We start from the raw sequence: 7740 nt of genomic DNA, 5'->3' as shown, positions 1-7740 counted from the left end.
ATAAACAGAGACTTTGAGACTTGAATAATTGACCCAAAGTAAAGGCCACACAGTGGACTTTGGCCACAGGGTGTGAACTCAGACCTGGGCTCTCTCCATACCCTACAACACCGTCTCCTCGTCACTGCCACTTTGCATTGATTTTACACAGAATAGCAACAGTGTTCATGTGTTTCAACCTAAACCTGGATATATTATTTGAATAGTCCTAGCATACTGTAGAAGGACTGTCAAGAATTAAGACTGTTCCAGAAACATTTGTGGTCTGCTGTCCCAGGATCTCGAGGTGGTGACGAGCTCAGGTATTGGAGTCACAAAAGCCTGGTTTTTGTGGTAAATCTGCCACCACCTGCTGTGACCGTGGCCACGTTGCCTAACATCTCTGAGCTCCAGTCTCTTTATCTGTAATGTTAGTATTTCCTGAGAGAGTCAACACAGGCTGGTTTCTTGTTTGTGAAGATGAAATAAGATAGTCATAGAGCTCTTAGCTTGCCATTTATGCCTTTTTAGTGGTAGCAGCAGGAGTCGTGGCTGTCGTGAGTTATTATTTTCGTGTGTCTGTGTACTTGCCTTCTAGAATAGTGGTTCTCAACCAGGGGTGCTTTTACATTCCCAGGGAGCATCTGCAAATTGGATATTTTGATTGTCCCAAGTGGGGGGAGAGGGTGCTCGTGGCATCTAAGGGTAGAGATGCCATCACACGTTCCCCGTGCACAGAACTGCCCCCGCCCCCAACAAAGAGCGTCCGACCCAGAGATGCTGGGGCTGAGAAACGCTGATCGAGACATCTGAGAAGAAGCGGGAGCTTAAAGGCCAGAGCTGTTGGCTGCTAATAGGTTGATGGTTCTTGGGTCTTGCACTGGCGAGGAGGCCAGGGGACAGTGAGCAGCCCCACTCTGCTCTCAGTCTCCAAGAGGGGACACAGTTTCCACCTCTTTCCATGTAAGTTCCTGTGCTAACCTTCAGGCAATGACACTGGGGTTCATACGCCTTAGAGGTGCCTGAGGATAACCCTGCTCTTAACGCCTAGAGACGCTGGTATGAAAGGCTAAAAAAAGTCAAGACGATTGCATCAGTTCCCACGGGAGGGCCGTCTTTCTCCACAGCTGTGCTCTGGGCACCTGGGCATTGCATTAGCTCTCCTCTCCCATGAGCTCATCATTTATAAATGACAGCCACCGAAGTTGGAAAGCATGACACCGAGTGGGCAGGTGGAAAACGTACTCGGCTTTCTTGCTGCAGCCTTGTGCCTTACCTTATTTGTCTTAAAAGGGAGATAAATGTAATAGTGCTAGGCCCTCTCTGTTACGTGGGAAAAGAAGCACGCGTGTAAAAGCTCCCCTCGAGGGCACAACACTTGGTTAAGGTGACTTCGGGGAGGTAACGTGGCTGCAGTTGAGCGAGTGGACACCAGGTGGCGCTACTTCCTCACACGAGAGGACGATCCGCCCTCCCCGTGAATTATTAATGTCAGTCTTGGAGTAGCGCGTGCACCCCAGCGTGAAAAATAAAGTAACAGCAAAGATCTACTTCTTAAAATAAGTCAGCAGCCCAGTGGAGCAGATACTGCCATGGCAGGGACATTTGCTTGGTCAAACTGATGGAAAAGGGCATTTACTGCCCATGGGCCTCTGGCTACAGATACCAAACGATAATACACCATTCAGTGAAACCACTCAGCAGGCCTGGCCTCAGGAGAGAAGGAGGACGAGCTGCGCTCAGCCGTAGGTCTGGGATCTGGCACCGGCCTTCCTCTGGAATGACCGTTGGGTACAATGGGCCGTGGTCATGTGCAGACCCTTTGCATTGTCTGGTTGGCTCTCCCCGACTTAGGAGAAGCCCGGCCCCACGCTTAGGCGGTGAGGCCACCAGTGTTTCCGTGGGTAGGATGGGAATCACTGTTGTTCCCTACCTTAGAAGGTAAGCAAGGTGGGGCTCACAGGAGGCAGTGACGACAGGAACGGAGGAAGCACGAATTGAGGGTGATGGTGAGGGGCCCCTTCCCACAGCAGCCTTGGCGGGGACTCTCCAACTCCCTTGTAAGGGGCACTCACTGACCCTGATGCAAGTTCCCGTCATCTTGCCCCTTGTCTCCACGCTCTGGAGCCACCACTGTGAAGGCCCCGGTGGTTCCGGGCTTTAGAAAGAGAGGGCGGGACCAGGGTGGGAGGGTGGCTTTGGATCCAAAAGTCCTGCGTTCCCGCTCTGCCACCCACCATCTCTTCGACCTTGGCAATGTCTTTCACGTAACCCTCAGTGCTTTCATCTGTAACGTATAGATAACATGGACAGGAAGGTTGCAAAAGGGCCTGATCTGCTCCAAATAAGGTCACATAGCTCTGAAACGGAAAAGGTTTGCCAATAAAGTGGCCCCACAGCCCCACATGACGGCAGAGGAAGTGTGAACCCCAGAGTAGGGGCCTGGAAGGGCGATGGGCAAATGCCATTCCCACCACTTTAATCCCGTTTTTGGTTTGCTTGTGCGTGTCTAGACTTGGTCTCTACTGGTGCTTGACGTATTGTTACCGTTTGCTTTCTTGTTCTTCCGTTTCTTGACTTACAATAACGTAACGATAGCGATCATGGATGGAGCAGCCGGCAGAGCTCTAGCATTTTAGGGACATTAGTTTCCCCAGTGTAATCCTCACAAGCACCTGCAAGGTAAGTGTCATCTGAGGAGACAAAGGTGAATCACGGCCGGAAGTCCTAGGGCAGGTGGGCGATGGAGTCAAGAGGCTGACTCGGTTCCAGCTGAGAAGGGCGGTGGGCAGGAAACCCAGCTGCCCCGAGCGGAGCAGAGGTGCTGCTTTTCCCCGCAGAGTACGAGGTGTCTGGAAGCTGCTCTGGAAAGAAGGTGCACTGAGTTCTTGTTCTATCACTAACGATTCTTCAGAGGACATACACATACGCACCCTCCTCCACGCAGGCACAGAGCTTTATTTTTATCTCGAGTTGCAAACATTCATTTATAAATAGCCATGGGCTCAAGTGAGTGTCATAGAGGGTGGCTGTCCTAATGGCCAGTTAAGACGTTTGTCAACGTGGACGGGGGATGTGAGCTTGCTGTTCCAGAACTGACCTAGGGAGCCCCCATCTTTCTCCATTTGGTTTAGCACAGGCCGGAGCCCTAACCACGGGGCTGTGAAACTAGGCCTGTCTGGGTCAGAGACTCTTTCGGGTTGAACGCTCACCTTCTTGCGGTGACAGAGAGGTGGACAGTCTCCTGCACCCCTCTCTGCTCCACCCTTTGGGTTGGAAATGGTTCTTGAATGAACTCCGATGTCCAGCTGGTTAGTATTTCACCTGTCCCCAAACCTTGTTTCAGGTCCCCTGGGAATCAAAGATCGCCTTGTCTCTCACACCTGGTCCACAGCCCGGCTTCCTGGACCAGCATCTTGGCGCTTTGGAATGTAAACTACACTTGTCAATGTTGCCTGCCTCCTCACAGGTCATTCTATGTCACCGGTGTCGGGTAGGGTGGCTGGGGAAGGTAATTAACATTTGTTGAGGACACACTATGTTTTGGGTACGTATTAGGTACTTTGTGTACATTTATCTCACTGCCTCCTCATCTCCAGCCTGTCACGGAGCTGCAGTTAGCCCTGCTTTAGAGATGCCTTCATGGATGACCGTGCTTCTACGTATGCAGCTCAGAATGTACGTGGGTTTAACCTCAGACCTGAGCTCTTCCTGCTGCCTTGTAGTACTGAAGTTTATGCCTTAATCAACACATATTTATGCAAGTATCTTTTCCGCAAAGAGTACTGTCCTAGGTAACCTAGAGTGATGCCAGGAAGTGTAGGCCATGGTTGTTACCCTCAGGGAATGACAATATAGTTGTGGGACGAAGACTTACCCAGATGGGAGTTAATGAATAATGGGAAGAAACATCACAAATGCCCAGTAAGAAGAGATGAGACGTTCAGTTTGAAGGAGAGACACCAGGTGGTCAGTGGAAGTTCATGGAGAAGGTGGAAAATGAGTTGGTTCTTGAAATAAGAGTTAGATTTGAATGGGGCCAGCGAGTGGATGGATTAGCTGGAGCACGCCCTCGTGGAGTGTGCTCTGAGAGCAGGAGTTGTTTCATGATGGGAGTAGGGCTGGGAGAGGAAGAAAGTTGGGCCAGAGGAAGGTCATTGCTAAAAGCCATAGCCCCAGGGTCCAGGCTCTTTCTGCTTCTGACTGAGCAGGTCAGAAGGGACATCGGGTGGCCTTGGGATCTGTGGGTGTGTATGGAGAGCTGGCACAGCAGCTGTGGCTGTGGGTCTTCTCTTTGCACTGCGTTCATTCTCTGGGCTCCAGAAGGGCCCCCAGGGCTCTGCCCTAAGACAGCAAAGGGGCAGGGGGCAGCAGAGACAGACTCGGGGTGAGAGTCTTCCCATTTAATTTTTGTGAGAACAAGCCTCCAGGAATTCCCCTTCTGCCTGCACCGCGTGCATAGCTGCACGTGCGTGGCAGTATTGCTAGAGGGGATCGATGGAAAAAGATTGGTTGTCCTGCTAATCCAAGCAGGCAGGGGTTCAGCATGATTGTAGTTTGAACATTAAAACAAACATATTGTATCCTATTTTATAGATAAAAAGACTTGTAATAATTTAGTCGTGAATGATGGCGGTAAGAATGAAAAGCAAGCCATAAAACTGATCAATTGTGTGGGGCGAATCAGTGACCACATCTGGTGATTGATTCGAGACTGAAGATGTTGGGAGTATAAACTAGAGATGAGACCGGGGACTTACGGGAGAAGGAGTCCACGAGCACTGTCTCCATTCCTTCCTGAAGCCACCTCTCTCCACAGGTGCTCTGCTTCCTAAACCGTCTTTCCAGCCAAGTGCTTTGCTTCTGCAGCTACCAGTGAATCCAGACGTCCAGCCCTGCACGCTCCACTCCTGGTAAGTGCCCTATGCAGGGGACCATGTTTTAATCTTTCATACCGTGTTCTTACTGTACCTTTTCTGTGTTTACAGACACACATACTTACCGTTGTGTGACAATTGCCGGCAGTGTTCAGTGCAGTCACACGCTGTACAGGCCTGCAGCCTGGGGGCAGAAGGCGACACCACACAGCCCGGGGTGTAGGAGGCGAGACACCTAGTGCGTGTAAGTGACGTCCCCACGTGACGAAGTCGCCGAAGGATGCAGTCCTCGGAACGGATCCCCTTCGTTAGGATTTCCTCGGCTTTTGGATGCTTGGTGAGGTCGTCCCCCATTGATTCTCCGAGTTGTTTTTCTAAACTTCCTCCTGAGGGTTTACACGTGTTTGGTTAGGAAGAGTCTCTTGTCAGTCATGGCTTCTGGCATTTTGTTCCACGTGGACTCCCTTTTCATTTTGTGATGAGTTCTTTGGAAAGATGAGATAACCTCTTGCCTAGAAAATGGGACCCAAAGAATACGCGATTTTCTCACCAAAAAACGGGAACGTAACACAAGACACCTGTGGGGTTAATTAATGTAAGAAATTAAATATTTATTAAGTATGTATTATGTCTGCTTTGTGCTAAGCGTGTGTGTGTGTGTGTGTGTGTGTGTATTTATACACATTTATACAAGATGAATAAAATATGGTCACTACACAAGAGCAATCAGTTTAATGGGGGGAAATTTCTGAGCTTCTATGAAAGGATAAACGGGGATGGCTTAGAGTTTGCGTGCGCTCTGGAGCTAGCCTGTCTTGTACAGATTTGAATTCCGGCTCTTAAACTTGTGAAAAGGCATGTGACCTTTATGTACCTTAGTTTTCTTCTCTGTGAAATGGGGGACAAGAATCCTACCTAGTTAATTTGGTTGTGGTGAGGACTAGCTAGATAACAGATCTAAATGAAGTAGAATAACGCCCGGCCAATAGGAAGCAGTTGATGAATGAGAGGAATTACTGCTGCGAGATTACAATAGGAGCATCCGTACATTTTCCGTTTTCAGGGATGTTCAAAGATTCTGGAATGGCCACCCAACAATAACTGAGGCAGACGCCCTCTAACTTCAGACAGAGGGGGGTTGGCTGTCCATTTCCCCAGTCACTTCTAGCCTCACCTGTGACATAGGTGCTGCGAGGATGTCTGTGGGTATGTTTTTAACCTGTCTGAGCCTCGATTTTACCATCTATTAAATGGGAAGACTTGTTTTGCAGAGCTGGTGTGAGGCTAAATCCCCACATAGAACTTGTCCAGAGAAGTGCTCAACAGTTGGCTTTTTGTTTTGCAGAAATGACTTTGTGTGTCACTGGAGCCAGGCACTTCTCTGGGCACAGGATGTTACTAAGAGTAGAGAGTCACTGCTGGAGGGGGCGGCGAAGGGAAAAGAAGTGGGAGTGCAAGGAGAGGCAGACTTTGAGGTTGATACTTGGTAACATGAACCCTTATTTTCAAAGCTCTTTTTTCCAATCTGTCCACCTCTCCACGTCCATACGGTTGTGTTTCACACTTGACTTAGCGGCCGGATTAAGCGTGCCGTGGGATTCAGGGGACAGTGGTGAAGGTGAGCCGTCTGACATTCTCATCTGCACGCAGGGATAAACTGTCCTTGCATCTTATTCACAAACTAACGTGTAAAGCCATCAGGCGGGTCTCTCGGCTTTATTGGACAGAGTGTCCAGAGTGGCCCTTCACACCATAGATAGTTTGGGAACGAGTGAGTGTGCATATTAATTTCCTTCCTCTGCAAAACGAAATCTAGGTGCAAGCAGCCGGCTTACTTCACAGCCTGCCAGGATCCATAACTGATGGGTACAAGTGCGGATGACGATGGAATACATTTTTCGGGCTAAACGACAGCCCTGGGGAGGCCGTGCCCTCTTCCCGTGGCCGTTGGTTCTCTGGTTGAGCTGCTCTGGCTGTCTGCTTCTGCCTCTGTCAATCAGGCCTGAGTCGTTAGCCTGCATCCCTTATGGGGGTGTGAGCAGTTAATAAGGTGGCTGAAAATTCCTCTGCAGCTACAAATTGGCCCAGAAATCCCTATTTAGAGTACATTTGTATGGGAGGCATAAAATCAGACAAGAGCCTAAAAACTGCTTAGCCACTCACTTCTCTGCTTTAACTTGTGGCGCCAGTTCCTTCTGGAGAAGTAAGTGCAGGGGAGCCGTGAGGCCAGAGGGTACAGCTACATGGTGCACAGCTAGGAAAAGTCAGGGTTGTGATAAGCAGCCATTTTATGCAATAGTTTTGGGGAATAAAGCTGAGATTGGATTCTCTTTTTTGGTGATGGTTTCCCTCAGTGGAAACAGTGACCATTTACAGATTCTAGAAGAAGGGATTCTTCAGAGTAGTGCGACATTTAATTGCTCTATTTAGAGCATTGTTTCCTAAGTGATAAGCCAAGGAGCACTGCCCTTGAGGGATGGTCCATGGGTTTTGTGATCCCAGTGGCCTGGGAAGCCTGAAGACTATAGTAACCTTCTGGAGGCTCACAGCTCATGTGGGCAGATTAAAGGCTCTGAGAAGTCCTGCAGAAGAGAAACAGGTATCAATTTGTCTCACCAAGCACTTACCAAACTTACTTGACTCTGACACCCTTTGTACACATATAACACCTGCACTTTGGGAACTTGGGTTAGAGTGAAGGGAGTAACATTTACTGAGCTTCTTCCATTGCAGGAAACCTGCTAGGGGCTTTACAGACATCATCTCATTTATTTCTTCCAGTGACCTGAGCTGTGTAGTTTCATTCCCATTTTACAGATGCAGACGCCGAGGTTTGGCAAGGTCAAAGAGCTTGCTCAAGGTTACGCAGCTAGTGAATGGTGGA

This window comes from Rhinolophus hipposideros (genome assembly GCF_964194185.1).
Source record: "Rhinolophus hipposideros genome assembly, chromosome: 26".
NCBI lineage: Eukaryota > Metazoa > Chordata > Mammalia > Chiroptera > Rhinolophidae > Rhinolophus > Rhinolophus hipposideros.
Note: the sequence above shows the minus strand (reverse complement) of the source record.